At 45.1% G+C, this 22,412-nt stretch overlaps 1 protein-coding gene and 1 long non-coding RNA gene across 20 annotated transcripts in view; one reads left to right on the top strand and one right to left on the bottom strand.

Annotated features, from left to right (window-relative positions):
- Positions 1-22,412, bottom strand: part of RAI1 (retinoic acid induced 1) — a 305,090-nt gene that overhangs the window by 86,238 nt on the left and 196,440 nt on the right. For 5 of the 8 annotated variants that reach the window (XM_072650164.1, XM_072650156.1, XM_072650159.1 and 2 more), the window contains one exon: positions 7,525-7,715. The exons of 1 other annotated variant lie outside the window; for it this stretch is intronic. The gene's annotated coding sequence lies outside the window, so the exon portion shown is untranslated. Of the gene's footprint in view, positions 1-7,524; positions 7,726-9,661; positions 22,038-22,412 lie in introns of those variants that run through there. 2 more of the 8 variants (XM_072650162.1, XM_072650157.1) reach the window with 2 other exon arrangements.
- The window catches only part of LOC140530986 (uncharacterized), a 202,907-nt gene that overhangs the window by 33,211 nt on the left and 147,284 nt on the right, over positions 1-22,412 (top strand). For all 12 annotated transcript variants that reach the window (XR_011976214.1, XR_011976223.1, XR_011976219.1 and 9 more), the window contains exon 2: positions 22,037-22,209. This is a non-coding gene — a long non-coding RNA (uncharacterized lncRNA). The remainder of the gene's footprint in view (positions 1-22,036; positions 22,210-22,412) is intronic.

Below are 22,412 nucleotides of genomic sequence, written 5' to 3'. Positions count from 1 at the left end.
CTGCTCCACAAAATATAAACTCCTTCAGGGCAAGGACTGCTTTATTTGTCTTTGAATCTCCAGTGACTGGTACATAGTAGGTGCTTAACACTGCTCATCGCTTAATTGATGGAATTATTAGCCACAATCAGTGGTGCTTGAAAGATAACAGAAATGAGGGAGAGATATTGCTAGACCAGGAAAGGCAAATGTTCCAATTTTCCAAAAAGGGAAAAGAACTGAGTCTATGAGCTGTATACATTAATAAGCTTGAATTCAATCCTGATAACGTTGTAGGTCAGATAATTGTACAATGGATGATGAACATCTACAAAAGGAAGTGGTCATTATAAAAAGTCAGCCTATCTTCATGAAGACCACTTCGAGCCTGTGTGACCTTCTTTCGCTTTTTGACAGGCTTGCTAAACTAATATATCAGGACACTGCTATAGACATAGTTTACCTAGATTTTAGCAAAGCTTTAGAGAAAGTATTTCATATTGTGGAAAAGATGTAGGGGATGTGGATTAGATGGGTTTAGAACTGGCTGAGTGACCAGACTTAGAGCGTAGCAGGTCTCTACACTGAGTACCCTACGGATCTGTGCTGGGCTCTTTAACATTTTTCCCCCAATGACTTATATGATGGAACAGATAGCATGCTCATCAAGTTTACAGATAACAGAGAACTTAGAGGGATAGCCAATATACTACATGACAGAGAAAGGAGCCCCAAAGATCTTCATTAGCTGGAGCCTGAATCTAATAAGGTGAAATTCAATAGTGATAAATGTCAAATCTGACATGAGTTCAAAAAATTAAAACTTCACAAAGACAGAATGGGGTAGGATTGGTTAAAATTTGTCTGAAAAAGATCTGTAGGTCTTAGTGGGCTGCAATGAGAGAGCAGTGTCATGTGGTAGACAAAAAAGCTAATGTGATCTTGAGCTGCATTAAGAGAAGCCAAGCTTCTCCATGTAGGGAGGTGACAGTCCTATACTTAGATCCATCAGACAATCCATAGAATACAGTGTGCCACAGTTTAAAGATAAGCTGGAGAACATCCAGCTGGGTTGTCTTCAACCAAGATGATGCAGGCCTTAAGTTCTTTTCAAATAAGGATTAGCTGAAGGAACTGGGGGTGACAAGCCTGGAAAAGAATGGGTAAAAAAAGCAGCATAAAGAATAGGGATTACACTCGCTCTGTTTGTCTTCAAAGAGAGGAACTGAGAGCAATGGGTGGAAGTGGTAAAGAGACACCTTTAGGCTTTTTCCCAAGAAATAAAATACCTCCCTCATCATTAAAGTGACAAAGGTGACTCAAGAGGTGGCGGGTTATCTCTTGTCACAGTGAGGCTGGATGGCCACCAATTGGGGATGTTTTAGTGAGAATTCCTTGTGGGTCCAAGTTGGAAGAGATGGTTGTTGAGTTCCTTCCCACTCTAAAAATCTTGGGTTCTATGGTACTTTATACGACTTTTGGGATGAAAAGAGCCCAACACCAGGCAAGGATTCATGAACCATAGCTCTGCCACAGCTAGGAGGACTTGGGTAGATCACTCTCTTTTTCTGAGACTTAGTGTCCTCCTCTGTAACACAGGGATCACAAAGTTTGCCTCGATGACTATTTACAAGAATCTTTGGAGTTAGTGAATGCGAAATGCTTTGAGAAGCATATAAAATCATTTACTGATGTAAGAGATTGTTTAGCAAGGAAACAAATGGCATTTTCTGACTGGATGAAAGGAAGAATTCCTGTAATCTGCTTTAGACTTATGAGGCAATGTGGCAAATAAAATAGTCCACCTTTAGGTTTATAAAACACTTTCTTCACAAAAACAACAAAACAATCCGAGCCATGTTAGATGGGTTGCGCAGACCAGTGGAAAGAATTTGGTTCAGAGAACTGCTGTCAAAATTCCAGCTCCTCTACTTACTATGTTACCTTACCCAAGTTTCTTAACCTAAGTCTGTTTCCTCACCTGTAAAATAAGGAAAATAGTAGCTGCAATGCCTAACGCATGGGGTTGTTGTGAGTCTCAAATAAAATAATGCAATGTTTTGCCACCTGTAAAGCAAACTTTTTATATAGAAATGTCCTAAGACAGGGGTGGGAAACCTGCTGCCTCAAGGCCACATGTGGTCCTCAGGTGTGGCCCTTTGACTGAATTCAAACAAATTCTGTGAAGTTTGGATTCAGTCAAGGGGTCAGGATCTAGAGGGTCACATGTGGCCTCAGGTTTCCCACTCCTGTCCTAGGATGTCTAGGCATTTGAGGGAGGGGCACTGAGGAAATGGAGCCCCTGCCCTCAGTTGGCCCACAGTCTAACTGAGGAGACACAGATCATATGGCAAACAATTAGGAGATGATAAAAAGCATTATAAAATTGGTGTTAGATCGGATCTAATCAGGGATCAAAATGTGGGGCAAAATAAAAATTCACGTTTCTATAGCACTTTAAGATTTATAGAGGCTTTAATCACAACAGCCCTATAAAGTACACAGAGCACGAATTATTATCCTTATCTTACAGAAGGGAAAACTGAAGCTCAGGAAGGGAAGAGAGCTATTCATGTCATGTAGGAGCTGAGATTCCAATGTACTGTTCTCTCCTCTCTACCACAGGATTTTGCTCTGGCAGCTTGGGGCAGAGGGAGCAGGTTGATGGGCTGGAATGTTCAGAGTCAGTTTCATAGATGACCTCATCCCAGAATGGTAGGCAGAGGGAGGATATGTGGAGAGGAGCAGGTAGGAAGCATCGGTCTGGGGAAGAAGACGGAGGTGGGGGGGAGGGGGGACGGGAGGATGTATAATAAACAGGGAGGAAACTGGCTTGTAGAGGGGCCCTACTGGGAAGAAAGGGAGGTAAGGTGACCTTTGCCTCATCCCCATCTGCTGAGTTGACAGCTGGCTGGGGGATTCCCTCCTGTGAACTCTCACCTCCATTAGTTTTGGGACTGCCAGGGATCTCTAAGGCTGGGAACAAGACAGCTCTCTGGAAAGATCTCTGTCCTTGGAGAGTAGGGGGGGTAGGGTGGGGAGGTGAGGGGGGGTTGTCAATAAACAGAGGGTTCTAGGCTACACCAACAGTCTTATTCACCGTCAGCTTCAGGCATCTCAGATTGTCATCAATTTCATTTGGGGAGACATCATATCTTAATTTTCTTTATGTTTCCCTCAGTGTCTAACAAAGCTGTGCACAGAGTAGGTGCTTAATAAACAATCCATATATCATACTGCATATAATTACACGTTTATAATCTCTATCAGGTTGCTTACAATCTCAGAGAGGGATAGAATTTAGAACTCAAAACTTAAAAAAAGTTAACATTGCTTTAACATGTAATTTGGGAAAAATATTATTTTAAAAAATGATCAGTGAATTGAATGCATCCTTTGAATGGGCTGGGAAGCCCCCACACTTTCCTGTGCAGGGAGAAACTGGGGTGATATAGAAGAAACAAGGACAGACTCAACCCAAATGGTGAAACCTCCAAGAAAGCCAGAAAGTTCTGGTGCTGCAAACAGAATTCTTTTCTGGACTCGAACTCAGAAAAGTCAAGAACTATTGATACTTTCTTAGTAGGACTGCCTAACCTTCATTTTAAGGCCTTTCCCTTACTTAATCAGCCAGGTTCTTAACCTGGGGAATGTGAATTTGTTTAAAAAATATTTTGATAACTATTTCAACTAATCCTATGTATTTTAATTCAACATAGCAATCCTATGTATTTTAATTTTATGCATTTAAAAACATTTTTCTGAGAAAGGGTCCATCACACAAAGGGATCATGACATAAAAAGAGGTTAAGAACCCCTGAGTTAAAGAAACATCATCCCATACTTACTCTATTACTGAAATATCACCATATCTCAGATGGAAAGGGACAATCGTCCAAAGGATGCGTCCTCTGACAGCAGGGATGGGAGTAGGGTAGGAAAGGGAGGTTGCTCTGGATCTTGGCTCATGAAGTCCCTTCTTCCTGGAATAGCCTTCCTTTTCCTCTCATTCAATCTTCTGAGTTTGGCTCAAGTCTCCCCTCCTCATTGAAGCCTTCCTTGATTTACTGAAGCCTATTCTACTTCCCATAACCCTTTAACACCTTCAATCTCTCCACCCACTCAGTACTTTGCCAGGCCATCCCCAGGGCTTTGGCCACACTCTCCTTTCTTTCCTATCCCCCTCCTTAGGGAACCAGTTCAATTGTAGACTCTCTCCTCTCCATTTCTTTACTCTCTGATTTTATTTCCCTCATTCCTTGACAAATCTCAACACTCTCTTGGTCTTCCTCCCTCGCTCCTACTCACATGCTGCTAAACAGAGCTTGAAGAGGTTCCCTACCCATGCTGACTCCTTCCATACCAATTTATGCTCTCTAGTCTCACATGGGCCCTTTTACTTCCCACTAATTAATTTGCTAGCCCATCTCCCCACAAGCTGGTCCAAATCCCCTTTTCTTTCTTCAAGCATTCAATAACACTCTCTTACTCTTAGTTGTGCCCTATGCCTTATATACTTCAATAAAATTGAGGCTGTCTCCTCTTCTTCTCCTGTCTGATAATTTCTCCTCCCCATCTTAGCCCCTTGACATCCCTCCACCATTCCCTGTTCTACCCCCTATCGAAGCTAACACTTCCACTTGTCCCCTTGATCCCATCTTCTCCCACCTTCTCCAGAATATTGACCCTACCATCATCGACTCTCACTCTCATCATCAGTCCCTTTCCTGCCTACTGGTTCTTTCTCTACTGCCTACAAAAACGTCCAAGTCTCCCCCACATTAAAAAACCCTTCATTAGATCCCACCATCCCTATCATCTTGTGTCTCTCCTTTTCTCTGCCAAATTCTGAAAAAGTCATGTATATTGGGTACCTCTACTGGCTTTCCTCTCGGTCTCATAAACTCTGCTGTCTAGCGTCTGATCTCATCATTCTGATGCTGTTTCTCCAAAGTCACAAATAATTTTTTCATTCCCAAATCCAATAGCTCTTCTCTATCTATCTTCAGTCTCCTTGGCCTTTCTCTGTAGCTTTTGATACTGTTGACCATTTTCTCTTTCTGGATAGTTTTTTCTCTTTGAGTTTTCATGATACTGCTTGCTCTCATCCATTTTCCCCCTACCTGAATATTCATTTTCAGTTTCCCTTGGTAATTCACCATCCATGTCATGCTACCAAATTGTGAGGCCATCTCCAGTCTTCCTGATCCATATCTGGCCACTGGACCCAGATGGTTCTGGAGGTGAAAGTGAGGTTGGTGACTCTGCACAGCCCTCCCTCACTTAAATCCAATTCACTTGCATGTCATGGCATCACCTCCCTCATGTCATGGTCCTTTTCCAGAATGAAGGACAAACCACCTAACTGTTGGAGATACCCCACAATTTTTTCCTGGGCCTTCCTTTCTTTTCCCTTTATACAGTCTCATTTGGTGATCTCATTAGGTCCAATACGTTCAATCACCCTTTCTAGGCAAATGACTTCCAGATCTATTACAGATGGTTCCCAAAAATCTTAGGGCTATATTAAGCCTTAATAGCTTAATAATAAGCTTTAATAGCTTTTCGAACACCCTGAATATCCAGCTCTAGTCTCTCTCCTGAGTTCCAGTATCATATCACAACAGTCCAGTAGACATTTCAGACTGGATGCCTTGTAGGCATCTCAAACTCAGCATGTGCAAAACAGAACTCATAATCTTTTCCCCAAAACTCACCCTTCTTCCAAATTTCCCTGTTATCATCAAGAGTATCATCTTCTATACTGGACACCCCAATATCATCCTTGACTCCCTCACACATTCTCACATATCCCACATATTCAATCATTTGCCAGATCTTAACGTTTCTATCTTGACAATATCACTCTAACGTCTCTTCCTCTCCATCCACACTCCGCCTTGATTCTGGTCCTCAACCACATCTCTCATAGACCATGGAAGTAGTCTCCTGTCTGGCCTCCCTACCACAAGTCTGTTTGTCTTCACTCCATCCTACCTCCCTACAACTGCCAGAGTGGAAACCTCTCAAAAGTGCAGGCCTGATCATGTCAACAAACTGCAGATGCTCCCCATACCTTGAGGCTGGAATATAAACTCTGGCATTTAATGTTCCTCGCAACCTGACCCCTTCCTACTTTTCCAGTCTTTTAATACATTTTTCTCCTTGGACTTTGTGATCCAGCCAAACTAGACAAGCTGGTGTTCCAGCGCAAGACACTGAATCACCCACCTCCATGCCATTGCACCCCATCCCTAGAATATACTGCCTGCTGATCTCTACCTCCTGGAATCTCCAATTTCCTTTTTAAAAATTTATTTTTATTTTTTCCCCTGATTTCTATTAAGACTCAGCCCAAGTGCCTCCTTCTAGATTCTTCCCTAGAAACCTTTTCTGATCCCCTTCTTATGCAAGTCCCTCTGTCCCATAACTACCTTGTATTTATTTTTAATGAATTATGCATATACTTTACTGTATACATCCTGTGTCCTCCACTTGAATAGGAGCTCCTTGAAGCAATAGTTTGACTTTTTGCCTTGTATCTCCAGCGCCTCGAACACAGTAAACAATTAATAAATACAAATGATGGAGAGACTGACTGAAACGTTATAGTTCTCTATTGCCATCAGGGACATAAGTTCTCCTCTTACTTCATGAGGACCCCCTCCTCACAAAGTCTTCCTTTCACAGTAAAATCCTGACACAAAAAGGCTAGGTCTTCGGCTGCTTCTCATCCCCCACAGCACAGTCTAACCCAGTTGCACAAAGTTGGCACTCAATACACACTCACTGATTTGAAGTGAAGAACCAGACATGCCCTTTCAGTGAGAGTACACAGAAGGGATCCTGAGACAGGAACTGAATGTAAGTGCAAGGCTTCTGGAGAGCTGGTCTTTGTATGCACACTTGCATGTGTACAACGATGCGTGTGGGTTTATATTCTCATATGTATGAGGTACATGTATGTACTGTACACACATGCTAAAGGGTATGTCAGCCAGGCACTGATAAAGGGGGAAGGAATGCATTCTCTCATTGCTGTTCCAGATATTTGTAGGTCCCAGGCCTTGCCCCCATGCTCTTCTGCTGGTTCCCACCCCCCACAGGGATTAGAGGGGAGGAATGGCAGGCCTTGGAAGACGGCTAGGGAACAGGGCATCAGGCTGGCAGAGACCAGGAGAGGATGGCTGTCCCCTGGGCTGAGCCACACCCCACCAAACTGTTTTTGTCCCAGGGAAAAATATTCCTAGTGGTGCTTCTGATATAGTGGGAAGGTAGATAATAAGCAGAAACCCTGCATTCAGGCTTCCTCATCACGTGGTGCTGTGAGCCACAGAGAGCGTCTCAGCCGGGAGAGGTGGGGAAATGATGGCCAGAGCCCCCCCCCAAATACCCTCCTACCCCCCCCCCTCCCCCACCCTGCTGGAACTCCCACAGGCTGCCATTCCCCCTCCTTCCCCCTGCGCCCCCCTCTCCCCACCCTGCTAACGTGTCATTAGGGCCTCCACAGCTCCCAGGGCAGTAGCAATGAATGCAGGAACATACCTCCTCGCCTCAGATGGGCGTTCGCTCTTCCCCTCCTCGGCTGTGATTGATTAAAGGATCAGGGACATCTGAGAGCCTGGCCGTGGCGGGAGCCGCCACTGCGACTCCCTTTGGACTTGAAGAGCTTCCTTGCCTGCTGCTTGCTGCTGCCGTGGGCTGTCAGGCAGCTTTTAATCAAGGTTTGCTTATATCTGCAAAGGCCTTTCCCACAGGGAGGGAGAGAGGGGGGAAAAGGGTGGGGGAGGGGAAGAGGAGGGAGGGGGAGGGAGGAGGAGGAAAGGAGGAGAGGGGGAGAATGCATTAATATTTCAACTACCCTCTGTGCTTATCTGTCTCTTCCCCTCCTCCCTCCCCGCTGCCCACCCTTGCTCCTTTATGAGGGAGAGGGTCACCATTGGGGAGGGCAGATCGCTGGGTCAACAGGCTTCCCAACCCCCACGATGCCAGTGCCCATCCTCCAACCTTCTAGCTGGGAAGGCAAAGGGGAGATTATCCAGCCGGGACAGGGAACAGATGGCAGCGAATTCTTTCCAGTAAGCATTTATTAAGCACCTACTAAGTGCCAGGTACTGTGCTAGTACCTGCCCTCAAGGAGATCGAATTCTACTGAGTCACCATCAAAACTGAGATGGATTTGTCACCAAGAACCATGGGGGAGGGGCAGAGAGGGTTACAGGAATGAGGAAGAGAGTGATTGGGTGTTGCTTGTTTCTGGAGTGGGGGAGCCCATGGGAAAAACAGCATGGTCAGTGGGGAGAGAACTAGGATGCTAAGGGAAAAATGGGTGAAGGAAGTGCCCTCATTTATCTTTTCCTCAAAATTAGCTCCAGCAGCTGTACCCCCGCATCCCATGCACCTCCCATGGCGTTGGTGCCTTGGCATGAGAAAGTGAAGGCAGAGGTGGAAGGAAGCTCCATCTAAGTCAGGGTCATGGGAGGAAGGAAGGGCTAAGAAAAGTAGAGGATGGGGATAGAGAGGGCATGTTTAGAAGTAACAGAAGAGTCTGCAGATAGACCGAAGCTGAAATAACCAAGGGTATGGAAACTGAGAGGACTAGCCAGACCCACTGATCTCCTGCTTCTCCCCAGTTTGGCCCTCTCTGCTCCAGCCAGGCCCCAGGGATGATGCAGTAGAGGATGTGGACTTACAGCTGGGAACATCTAAGTCTAGATCCCAGTTTAATAGCTCAGTAGGACTGTGACCCCAACAAGTCACTTAACTTCCTTGAACCCCAATTTCTCCTCTGTAAAATAGGAATATTAAAGGTACCTATCTCACATGTTTGTGAGAATCAAACAAGATAATATGTGTAAACTCTAAACCTTCAATTGCTATATGACTGTAAGCTGCCATTCCTGTGCCATAGGTATTCCTACCTCCACACCCTTGCTCCCTCATGAACACCCTTCCCTTCAATCTATGCTGCAAATCCAAATCTTTCCCATCATCCAAAGTCTGGTTTCGGTCCCCTCTCTTGTGGGCAGCCTTCCCAATGTACTCTAAGCCCCGAGATCTTTTCCTCCTGATTGTACCTGTCCTGTACCTGCATTGTGCTGAAATTGTTTCATGTCTTTCAGTCTTGTCTCTCCAGCCAGGATGAATCCCTCTAAGATCAAGGACTGCATCTAAGCCCAAAGCTCCTTCAACTTTCCCTAATTTTTGTGGAGGGCCCCACTATTCTTCCAGTCCCAGACATTCACAATATAGGAGTCATCTTTCACTATTCCCTCTCACTCACCCTCCAAATCCAATCACATGCCAATTCTTATCTATTATACCTCCTCAACATCTCTCCTGTCTGTCCTCTTCTCTCTGCTTGGATCACAACCACTCCAGTTCAGGCCCTAATCATCTCTTGCTCAGACTACTGCAATCCTGTCCTAACTGGTCTTCCCTACACTCCCTTCTCTCTCCCCTCACCAAACCAAACTCCCCAAAACCAAACTGATAGTTCTAGGATGATAGTCTGGCCACATTTCTCCCTTGCTCAAGCTTCACTAGGTTCCCCATAGCCATTCGGGTATTTAAAACGCTTCACAATCCGGCTCCAGATTATCTTTCCAGGTCTACTTGCCCACTGTCCCTCCTCCTGAGCCCTGCTCTGCAGACACACTGGCTGACTTACTCCTCCCCATACCTGACATTTGATCTCCCAATTCCCCTTTTCATGCTCATGCTCCGAATGATCCTCCTTATCTCCTTCTCTTGGAATCCTGTGTCTGCCTTCAACGCTCAAGTGACACCTTCCTCAAAAGGTTTTTCCTGACTTCTCCAGTTTTCTGTGCCCTGAAATGAGATCACTTTGTATATATTTTGAACATACACTTTATTTTCTTAGCTGTAAATGTGGTATTCACCTCCCACCCACCCCAAAAGACCGTGTGTTTTTTGATGGCAGGGACTGGTTAAGCTTTTGAATTTCTGTCCTCATGGCTAGCACTGTGTTTGGCCCAAAGTAACAGCTCAATAAATATATGTTAAGGACACAGAGACCCTCATTACAGATGTCACACTTCGTTCATTCATTCTTTCATTCATTCATTCATGCCTATGCCAGAGTACTACCCTGGGTGCTATGAGGGATACAGAGAAGACACTGGATGTCCTTAAGGAGTTTGTAATCTAGCCAATCAATAAAATATAAGGTAGTATGCTATAACTGCCAGAGACCTAATGCAAAACTAGGTCTGGAGGCATTCAGAGGAGGGAGATATCACATCTATTTGAGGAAAACAATAGGAATCACAGATCAAGGAAGGTATTGTGGAGGAGGTAGCATTTGAGCTGAAAGAAAGGAAATCCAAGAAATTTAATCAGGGCAGGATCTCCAACAGGAAGTGCTAGGGGATTTTCAGTCCCTTCCCCCTGGAGACCAACGGAAGGACACAAACAAGGCCACATCTAAATGTATGGGAACAAAGTCTAGTGCCATTCCCCCACACGTTAATACACAAATTAGTGTATTAATACACTAACAGTACACCAAAATACACAAATAGTATGCTGAATTTGGAAGCAGAATGCCTAGGTTTGAATCTCTGCTTTTCTACCTCTTACTAACTAGGTCATGGATGGGAAACCTGCAGCCTGGAGGCCACATGTGACCCTCTAGGTCCTCAAGTGCAGCCCTCTGGCTGAATTTACACTTCACAGAACAGATCCCCTTAATAGAAGAATTTGTTCTGTGAAGCTTGGGTTCAGTCACACGGCCAACCCTGATAACCTAGAGGGCCACATGTGGCCTTGAGGCCACAGGTGCCCCACCTCCGGACTAGGCCAAAGCAAATTCATCTATAAAATCATGGAGATGGACAAGATGGCTTCTAAGGTTCCTTCCAAATGTAATCTGTAACTTCCGTGGCAACATATATGTATGTGCCTTGTCACCCACATGAGAAGAGGGAGGATTAAGGGTAGAAAGGGAACAAGTATTTACATAGTGACAGGTACTGTGCTAAGTGCTTTTTAACAAATCTTACTTCATTTAAACCTCAACACAACCCTACAGAGTAGGTGCTATCATTATCCACATTTAACAGTGGAGGAAACTGAGGCAGAGGTTAAGCGGCTTGCCCAGGGTCACACAGCTAGTAAGTGTCTGGGAGCTGGATTTGAACTCAGGTCTTTCCACCTCTAAGTCCAGTGCTCTATCCACTGGATCACCAGGTATCTCAGAGGATAGGGATCAAGGGGGGTTATTTTTCTGCGATTCTGAAGTTTTTGCTAGGGATTTGCCCTAGCTTTGCCTCACACAGCAGAACCATTTTTAATCATCCTAATGCATTTCAGCCTGCAGACAAATTATGGAGCAGGAGTAGGGAGCCTTGGCATGTTGTCAGTTTCCTTTCAGCATCCCACAAGTTTTCCTGTACACTGTACACTCCCCCTACCCCATACACACATCTAGGTGCTCAGTGCCTTCAGGTCCAAGGATTTATACGAAGGTCCACTGTGGGGTAATGGACCCTTCTCAACATCTTTTCTATTCCCCTTTCCCTCAAAAACAAGACATAAAAAAATAATCTCTCCATCCTGAGTTCCATCTTTCCAAAGATGCTGCACTCTGGCGAAGGCTAATTTGATGAGCAAAGAAAGGCAGAGCAGGGGTTAGAAACCCTAGATTCTATGGTTACATCTCTGCCACTAATATGCTATGGAACCACAAGGTGAATTCTCCTTTTCCTGGATGAGCCTCAGAGTTCCCTTTATCAAATGAAAGGGTTAAACTAGGTATTTCTAAAGTTTCTATCAGATCTGAAATTCTGTGGTCCTAATTCAAGTAAAGGACCAACCACGATAAAAGGCATGCTAGCAAACATTTCTGTTTTAACAGGAGCCTTCGAGACCCTAACCCAAAGAAGCATCTCTAGCAGAATTTCAGAAACTATGTCAGAATGTGGCAGTAGCTCTCTTTGACTAGGGGTCTTTCATCATCTTGTAGGTGGCCACGAACTATACTATACTTAATGTTAGCTCTCCCTGGCCACATGTAAAAAGTCCATCCAGAATAGTCTATGTCAACAGTAGAAACTTGGGCCTCCCGGCCTAAGATACCTTGTTCCTGCCCCTGATACCTTTTCTTTCATTTCTGAACAGCTAGGCAGGATAATACTCTGGCACCCAAGCTAACTCTTCTTCTCCCTTTGCCTGAACTAAGAATCAGTGGTCCTGGGTTCTAAATCATGCTCTGATACTTACTATTGGGCAGTAGTTTCCTCATCTATAAAATCACCAGGTTGGACTAGATGGCCACAAAGATCCCTTCCAACTCTCATTTGTTTATAAAGGTTTTCTTTTGATGTTCTCCAACTCCAGATGCCCTAGGGCATTGATTAGCCAGGACTGTAGTCAATGAGAGTTGGACATCTGCTCTCTTAGGATGTTGACTACGTTGGATCTATTCTGTGCCAAGCAGGCTACGGGCCACCATTCATTTGTTCATTCATTCATTCAACAAACATTTGGTAAACACCTACTACATACTGGGCTTATGAAGAACTCTGTGCCTGGCACTGTGGGGTTCAGAGATAAGATAACAAGCACACAATACAAAAACCTGCCCAAAGGTAGTAAGTAGCAAACACCATTTGGATAAAGCAGGGGATTCAGTTCAACAATTCAAGAAACATTTATTTAATGCCGATGGCATAAATAGGCACAGAGCTTACAGTCGAATATGATATAAACACAGAACTATAATATACAGTACTGCTATTTAACATGGTAAGGGTATTTGAAAGCGACAAAAGAAAGTGCCCTGAGAAGTGCGTGTGTGTGTGTGTGTATGGGGTGAATCTTGGAAGGTTTCTTGGAGAAAGTGGCATTTGAGTTGGCCTTTAGAGGATTCAGCAGGTGAAGAGAGGGTATCACAGGCATAGGAAACTTGAGTGAAGGTGGGAAAACTCAGGTCATGTTCAGAGGACAGAGCATTGGCCAAGGAAGGTATCTGAGCCGAGCTCTAAAGGATGAGCCAGATGCTGACAGGTGGATATGCTGGGGGCAGTCAGTAAAGCATTAGGTAGAGTTAGGGGATGACTTCTGGCCTGCTTAGTACCCATGATCAGAAATGTGACCTAACGGCTAGCAACGTAAGAAGGAACTAGACTGCAATAATAATAGCTAACATTTGTCAGTTGCAAAGTGTTTTACCTCTCCTTGGTCTTCACAATAAGTCTGGGAGGTGGGTCTACTGTTATCCTCAGTTTACACTTGAAGAAACTGCGACTGAGAGAAATGAAATGATTTGTTGAAGATCACTCAGTTGCTAAGTAGGACTGGAACTTGGCTCTTCCTGACTCCAAGTCTAGGGTTCTATGTGCTGAGCCACCTAGTTGTGATGAGTCTTAAATGCAAGACTGAGGAGTCTGGATTACATCTAGTAGGTGGTGGGAAGGAATTGCTTTGAAAAAGTCTGGAAAGGGTTTGTTTGGGGGGGAGGGGTGCAGCAGAAGGAGGGTGATATTGTCAACTCTTTTCAGTAAGGAACATTAATCTGGCAGCAGTGTGACGGATGGTTTAGAGACCGGGAGAGCAGTTAGGCACTCATTATAGTAGTCAGGTGGAAGGGGATAATTGCCTTGAGTCAAGGTACTGACAGAAGACTGGACAGAAGGGGACAGATCTGAGAAACATAAGGGAGGTGGGATCAACAATGTTCAGCTCACGATGATGGCTGCACCCCAAATTCAGACCTAGCGGGAAACAAAGGCAAGCACCAGATCGTGGAGCCATCCTTCAGGGAGCCATCTTCTTTCCTCCCTCTCTTCAGCCCCAAGGGAGGCTGCATTCCTTCCTTTCTGCCTGTAACAAGCATTTCATAACCATCTACTTTGTCCTATGCACTGCACTAGGTAATAGGAATGCAGTACAAAAATTCTATTGGGTGGAAAGAACACATATAAGTAAATTCAAAAGAAAGGATAGGGATAGGGATTCCTCCGCCTGTGATTTTACTGGTATAGAGAATTCTTGAATGAGGAACATCCCTCAGCCAACACAGGCTGGAATTGTAGAGTTGTAGAATTGCTTTTAGCACTAAGGAAATGATAAGTGCCTTGCCTAGGATCATAGAGCCAGTATGTGTTAGTGTCAGGACTTGTGCCTAGGCCTTTTTAGGCAGCCAAATGGCCTGGCAGACAGAGCACTAGACCTGGAGAAAGAAAGTCTCCAGTTCATAATCCTTCTTGAGACACTTACTAGTTCTTATCTAGGGTAAGTCACTTAACTTTTTTCTGCCTCAGTTTCCTCATCTGTAAAAATGGGATTCATGATAACACCTACTTCCCAGAGCTGACCTGCGGATAAAATAAGACATTTTAATAATGCTTTGCAAACCTTGAAGTACTATACAAATAAATGCTAGCTATTATTATCATTTCCTGATTCTGAGAACAGCTCTCTATCCACTGTGCCATGAAAATACCTACAAAATAAATACAAAATGCTTTTTTTTTTTTGAGAGAGAGAGAGAGATTCAGAAAAGACCTCTTGTAAAAAAGTGGCACCTGAGCTGGATTGTAGACATATATTTTAGCCACTTATGCCTGTAGAGATCTGGTGGGAATGGAGGAGCGGTGAAGTGGAGGGATATCAAAGGGAGAAAGGGAAATATTCTGGGAAACAGGGTCCTGGGATTCCCTTTGGTTCTGGATGGGGTAGTTTCTGGTTGACCAGTCCCCAGGTTTACTAGACCTGATCTAAACACAATGGTCAATCCACTGGGGAATGGCTGAACCTGTTGTGGTATATGATTAAAATGGAACACCATTGTGCTATAAGAAATGACAGCATGGTTTCAAAAGGAAAACCCAGGAAGACTTACATGAACTGATACAAAGTGAAATGAGCAGAACCAGAACACCATACACAGTAACAGCAATACTGTACAATGATCAGCTGAGAATGACTTAGCTAATCTCAGCAATACAATGATTTAAGACAATTCCAAAGGACTTATGAAGAAAATGCTATCCATCTCTAGAGACAGAACTGATGGAGTTTCAGTTCAGATTGAAACATAATTTTTTTCACTTTTTTTTTCTGGCAACATGGCTAATATGGAAATAAGCATACATACAAAAATAAAGTAAATATGGTGGTAACTAATTCCACCTTGCAGGCAAAAGCCTCCAAACATAAGCCTCATAGATTGTGGAAAGTCTAAGGAGGAATAGTGCGTACTGTGAAATATGACTGGAGGGAGCCTTTCAGCTTTGCAGCTCAAAGATCCCAAAAACTGGCCTGCCTTAGGCCATGGGCCATCAAATTCCACAGTTAGGGAGGCATTCCTCTGAGTTAAAGACCTGGTATTAAAATTCAGGGACCCTATCTTAAACCATTATGAGTCATTAACACTTTAGAGGGATTAGTTGACAAAAATCTGCGTGTGTGTGTGTGTGTGTGTGTGTGTGTGTGTGTGTGTGTAGGGAGGTAAGGGGGAGGGAGCAAATTTCCATTGTGAAGAAAGAAGAGGGAAAGGCTCTGAATATAAGAAGGGGCTATTTAGTGCTTCAACTTGGGGCCAAAGATATGGGAAAGTAAAAAAGGTAAGTGATTTGGCACCTTCTTTTCCCACTTAAAGCATTAGGGAGTTGCTTAGAACCCTTGGAGGTTAAGGGACTTGCCCAGGGTAACACAGCCAATAGTTGTCTAGACCTTGAACTAAGGTTTCCCTGACTCTACGGCCAACTCTCTATTACCGATTCTCAAAGTGTGGTCAGGGAACTCTTGGGTCTGAGGTTAAAACTATGTTCATAATATTGCAGGGATATTTTAATTTCTAATTCAGAAAATATCAATAGATGTAACTCATAAATTCTCTGAGGGTCCTCAATAATTTTTAAAAGTGTAGAAGAGGCCTAAGACTGAAAAAGTGTGAGAATCACTGAACTGCACCCTTTTTTCTCTCCCGGAATAGATAAGTTTCTTGACAGCAGGGACTTTTGTCTCTTCCTGCGCACCATCTTCCTTCCCCCAAGCACATGGTCTAGGACTGAGCACACATTAGGGAAGAGAAGGCCCAGGATGTAGGGAGGGATTCTGGGGGTCTCCTTCTGCCTGAGGGCATGAGGCAGAGAAAGTGAAAAGAGTGAGCTGGATTGTGTTGAAGAGGTATCACCCCAAAATTGATGGGCTCAGAGAACTTCTGAGGTCTTTCTTAGCTGCTTCAGGTGAAGCAGATTCATCCCCAGCAGGGCTCCCCTCTCTGATTTCTCTCCCTGGCTTTTCGTAGGATTACCCAGGAGATTGACTCCACCCTTTCTTCTGTACTAAAAAGGACCCCAGTGTCTTATAAACGATTCCTTCACTTGTTCCCAAGTATAGCCCTGGGTAAGTCCCTGATTAAGTCCTGTGCCTCTGTGTCCAACTGAGACTTTAGGCCTTCACTGTATCTTATGCAAGGTGATTCAGCACAAAATAAATACTTCTCTGCCATGGAGAACAGAATTTTCTGGCATTAAAAACACATGCCATTATGGAAAGTCACATGGAAAAATGAACCTTTGTTGTGCCCCCTCTTCTACCCCAGAGATCTGGGACCTAGGTAATTTCTCAGGAGGGAAGTTTATTATCTTTTGAATACTATGCTACTGGTCTCACCAGGTTACTAAAACTTCAGGCACCTCAGATTCTGGTTCCCCCCTGGGCTGAACTCTTTTCCTGCTCTGCCTTCACGACGGAGACTTGAGAGAACCTGTATCCATTTCTCACCACAAGGGCTGTCCAGAGACGGTTCACTAAAGATGGCCATGAATGAATGGCTGGTTCCCATTCAAGCCTCCTCTCTGACTTCTCATTTTCCAAAAGGAAAAAAAATCCCCATATAATAACAATAGTAATAACTGATGTGTGTGGAGCTTGAAGGTTCACAAAGTGTTCTGCATATGTTAGCTCCTTTGTCCTTACAATAACTCTGTGAGGCAGGTGCTTGAAACGTGATTATCCCCATTTTACAGATGAGATTCGGGGAAACAAAGCCCATGGTTATACAGCTAACGAATATCACAGGCAGGCTTTGGATACAGGCCTCTCAACTCCAAGGAAGTCCAACACTTCTTCCACTGCTGGAAACTCTGGTCCTGTCATTTAAAAAAGTTGCTAACTCCAGGCCTAATGGATTAAGGCTAAAGGTTTCTACTTAGTTTGCAAGGTTGTCTGTCAATGGCCCTACCTGACTTACCCAGTCTTTTCTCCCTTCCCCTTCTCCCTAATACCTACCTACAACATTCTAGTCAAGCTGTCTCCTGCTGTACTGTCCTCATTCCTCTTTTCTTTACTTTTACGCCTACTGTCCCCCACCCACTAAAAGGTCTCTGGTTCTTTCAGGGCCCAAATTCTCCAAGAAGCCCTCCTAGTCCAGCCCAGCCCACAATGACCCCTCCCTTCTCTGAATAGTACTTTTTGGCTTTACCAGACAATCTCACATTTAGAAATCACCTTAAAAGAATGGTAGAGTCATACGGGACCTTAGAGATCATCCAATACAAAAGGCCCAGAGACGTTAGGAGACTTGCCATCACATTGCTAGTTAGTAGCAGGACGTGGGCAAGGTCTTAGTTCTGCCACCCAGCTGATGGTTTTTTCTACAGACATGGGCAGCTTCTCTTTGATTTATTAACATTCTATGGTTGTTTCATGTGTGTGTGTGTGTGTGTGTGTGTGTGTGTGTGTGTGTGTGCTGTGCTGTCTTATCTCCCCAAACAAGGATAGAAGCTTCTTGCAGGGAAGGGCTGTGTCTCCTCTTCCTGTGCAGCTTTCTCCCCAGCTCAGTACCTGGGTTGGGTCTGAGCACACATTGAGTGCTGCCAGATTGAATGGATGACCCTTTATAGAGTCCAATCGCTCTCCCAGTGGTGTGTGGGATTCAGGGAACTGACCAGACTAGTCAGCTCCTAAGACCATGGCTCATTTTATATTCTACCCACTTGCCCATGGCCATCACCATCCCTGGAAGTGTTGCTCTAAGTATTATCATCATTAGCCAAACAATTATCCTGTTAATTACTGGCCTCAAGAACACAGGTATACATAGCTGTGAACCACCCTTCGTAGGCCTCCATTTCCTCGTGGATTGTCTGCTTGCAAGTAGTTGGACAGATGGAATTGAAATCCAAGAGGGCATGCTTGGCCACCCCAGAAACAGAGGAAGTGAGAGAGGATAGAGGGACTAAGTAGCTTTAGCTCAGCAGTCAAAGTATGTCCAGCAGCCACTTTAGGAGAGGCTGGGGATTCAAGCCCTCACCTTCCTGGGTGCTCTTAGGGAGCTCCCAAGCCCCACTCTGAACTTTATTTTTTAAATGGGAGAGGACAGCAGGGAGGAAATGTCGTAGAGTGAGTGGAAGGAACACCAGGCTTTCAGGCTCTGCCACTTACTACCTGTGTGACTCGGACTAGACTGCTTTCTTTCTCTGGGCCTCAGTTTCCTTATCTGTTAAACTAGGGAGTCAGACTAGTTGGCTTCCAAGGTCCCTTCCAGATCCATACGCCTGTCTCCCCAGGGCTTAGTGACTGACGAGAAGTTAATGAGAATGGCAGCAGGGCCCTCTGCAGATTGGAAATGCCACCTCACAAACAACTACCAGCTTTACAGCTTTCAAGGCTGTAAGCTCCCAGATGGACATCTCCACACCCCCTGCCTGCTGCCGCTTTCATTCCAGATGAAGTCTCTGGTCCCCATCAGTGCCCCAAATGTTCATACCCTCCATTTTTTTTCCAATCAGCTTGCTCCAAAGCAAGCCTTTCCAGCCTAACCCTCTTGCCGCCGTGACAGCCTCCTTGACTTCTCGTCCTTGCCTTCTCAGCTTCCTCCATTGTGTCTGATACTGACAGCTGGCAAATCCCTGGACTCAGGTAGCTAGATGCCTGAGAATAAGGAGGCACCACTGTGCTGTCACAGCCGGAGAAAAATATGTCAACATCTATGAGGCTCCCCCATCTCTGGCACTCCCTTTCCTGGTCTCTTCCTGCTAGCCCAGCACCTACCTCCTTCACCAGGGCACACCCACAAGAGACCTGACTCTACTGTGCCTCCTGGGCTGAAGGCAGAAAGCTGTAAGAATAGGAGTGCCCAACAGTCCCTCCCATGCTCCCCTCCCAGCCTCCCTGATCCTTAGGAAATTTAACCCTTTGCTTTTGCAGAACAAAGCTGACTCAGAAAGTTCTAAAGTGGGAGACTTCCTGTTTTGATTGCACTGGGATGGTCCAATTAATTGGCATACCTGTATCAAGCCCCTAGCATATTCTCAGCCTGTTGGCCTTGTCTCCCACTTGTCTCCCATTTCTCCCCTATGTACAATCTTTAGTTCGGGCAGACTGGTCTTCTCTAGAATCTAACTCATACTTTTCCAACCTCATATTTGCTCAGTCTTTTTTCACACGGTTCTTCTACCTAGAATGCCCTTCCTCCCCACCCAATCCAACTCCTCCTCTGAGGCTTACCTCAAGCCCCACCTCCCTGACCACTCCAGCCCACCTATCTTCTTGCTCTGAAGCCTACAGTATTACCATCAGTACCCACTCACTTGTCCTCTCATCCTTGCAAAAGAGGGAAAACACAATTGTCCTGCCTCTGCCTCCTGGAGTTGTCCAACCTGCTGCGCCTCATTCCCTTCCCGACCCGTTAATTCTCATCTCCTTTCCCCCGGCCTCTCTCCCCAGCCTCAAATCATTCACCCCTCCCTGAGGGATGCCTCCTAATCCAGTGGCCCCAGTCTGTCGATGACCCTTGTTCTCAGGTGTTTTTTTTTTTGTTCACCCACACTTTCGTCTGATTCTCTCCAGAATTCTTTCTGGCTCAGCTAATAGCCACTAAAAGCCTAGTACACACAGAGCTCTTGGTAGCCAACCATGAACTGGTTAGAAGTGAGGAGGTCATGCTTTATGGCTTTAATAACAGAGTTACAAAAGGTCTCATAACTTCATTAATGCCTGCAAAATCTACAAGAGGCAACCAATGTTAAGAAAATGATGTGCTGTGCTTTGGGGGTGTGGAAGTGGTAGGGGGTGAGGCTGGATTATTCACCTCCCCCAAAACTACATCTGGCTCCAGAAGAAAGTATTAACCCCTCCAGTGGACATTCATGGCTTCCCACAGTCTAGCGCTAACCTATTTTTCCCACCTCAATTCAATTCAAAGTCTTCTTTAATCTCTTACTAGAGGCCAGACACTTATTCAAAGACCTGGGGTTACAAAGACAAAACAAGACAACCAAAAATAACAAAAAATCCCCCAAACAATCCCTGAGTTCAAGTATCCCACTTTCTCCTAGAGAGCTAGGGTAGACAAGGAGGACAACACAGACAGGGAAATAAATACAAAATGACCACAAAAAAATTGAATTCAAAGTAATGGATAATGGAGAGGGAACACTAATGACTGAAGGAGAGGGACAGAATCAGGAAAGGCTTCCGACCTGAGCCTTCAAGGGAGCTAGGAGTTCCAAAAGGCAAGGGTAAAGAGGGAGATTATGGGCATGGGGCTAGCACGTGCAAAAGCCCTAAGGTGGGCAAACTAATGTTGTATAGGGGAACTCCAAACACCACAGTATAACTGGAAAAGAGAGTGTTTGTGGGGAGTAATACACAATCAGCCTGGAGAAAGGTGGAAGCCAGATTGTGAAAAGGCTTAAAAGTCAAACAGAGGCACTTATATTTTGTCCTAGAGTTCACAGGGAGCTGGTAAAGCTGGCTGAGGAGCGGGGGTGCACATGTTCAGACTACACTACTCCCCTCCTTAAAGCCTCTACTTTTGGCCACTTTTCTCAGGGTCAAACTGGAAGGCCATGCTCATTCCCAAGTCTCCACACCTTTTACTTTAGCTTCCTCCACACATCCTTCCCCTCTTCAATAAACTCTCCCTCCTCTTTACCTATCCAAACCCCAGCACCCATTCTATAAGGTTCAGGACAAAGCCTGCCTCCTCCATGAAGCCTTCCCAATCAGAAGTGAGTGCGTTCTCCTCAGAGAGCTTAGGGATACTTAGTATCTAAATTCTATATATGTAACAGTTACTGCCCGATACTGTTACTGAATTGTTTCCATCCTATATGTATCTTTTCCCCTGCTTGGCTTTCAGGGCAGGGACTGATTATTCTAGGAACATGGAGCCAGGCATTTCTAAGCTGGAAGGTATATTAGCAAATATCTTCCTGAAACCCTCCCTTTTATAGGGAAGGAAAATGAAGCCCAGAAAAGCAAGGGTGACTACCCAAAGACACACAAATGGTGACAAAGGCCAGACAAGATTTCCTGACACTTAGACACATGCCCTTACACCACAAATCTATTTTAAACAACTATTTTGACCATAGTGATCATAGATTTGGAGTTGGAAGGGATCGTCTCCAATCCCTTTTATTTTACTGATGAGGAAAGTGAGTCCCAGATGGGTCAGATGACTGGTCTGAGGTCACAAAGCTAGTCACTGAGAGAAGCAGAGCTGGATAGGAATTGATTTAAATATTTCCATACACTTCTCTTGCCTCCTCCACAGACCCCTGGCACAGATCTGGGCACAGCACACAATACAAACTTGAGAAAAGATCAGAATCCGCTTTTACCTCCTTCACCCTCCTAATTACTGTGACTGACTGACGGTGTTAGGCATGGGTAAGGGTGGCATTAGAGGTCTCGGTCAAATTGTAGAGCTGGAACTAGGCCTTTTCTGAAGCCCCACTTCCTAAACACCCTCGCTCCCCTCCAAACCACCTGGAATAGAGAGGAAGAAATGGCATCTTTGGCACAGCTCTGGCTCAAAGCTAGTACTGATGGTAACCTCTAGGTGCTGAAAATGTTTTCTTCTGCTCCGTAGGGTTTTTTTTTGGTAGGGGTGGGGGAGAGATTGAGGGTATCCGGAGAGCAGTCAAGTTGTGGATCTGAGGCATTTATCTCTCTCTATCTCTTGCCTTGGTGGGTGGGGGTGGGGAAGAGCAAAAGAAGGTAGGAGGTGGGTTGGTATTGTCTGGTCCTTCTGGACCAGAATGTTTTTCTGTTTTGTTTTGTTTTTTTAATTTAGAGACGGTGTCAGACCCTTGCCCTGGCACACCCGAGGGAGCGAGGGCCAGCTCTGGGTGCAGTCAGCAAACTGGAAATTAGAAGAGCTCTCCAATGGTCCCTAGTCTCTACAAGCCCCTAGACAGTCCACATGTACATCCAAGTGCCACCATTGTGCAAGCTCGCTTCCGTTGGGTAGGTATAAACAAGGTCATCTGCAAGTCTAAACCCACCCGCGGTGAGTACTCCTCCTCTCTCCCTGCCCAGCCCCGCAGCCCTCACCCCAGAGCCGAGGCAGAGTGCTCTCGCTCATCCCCCCCGCATAGTTCTGCAAATTGTTTTCCCGCGAGCAGAGCCAAGCCAACATGTCCGCTTCCCCGCGTTACGCTGCACTCGGC

The sequence above is a fragment of the Notamacropus eugenii genome, chromosome 3 (genome assembly GCF_028372415.1).
Source record: "Notamacropus eugenii isolate mMacEug1 chromosome 3, mMacEug1.pri_v2, whole genome shotgun sequence".
NCBI classification, from domain to species: Eukaryota; Metazoa; Chordata; class Mammalia; order Diprotodontia; family Macropodidae; genus Notamacropus; species Notamacropus eugenii.
This window is presented reverse-complemented; position numbering and strand designations above follow the sequence as displayed.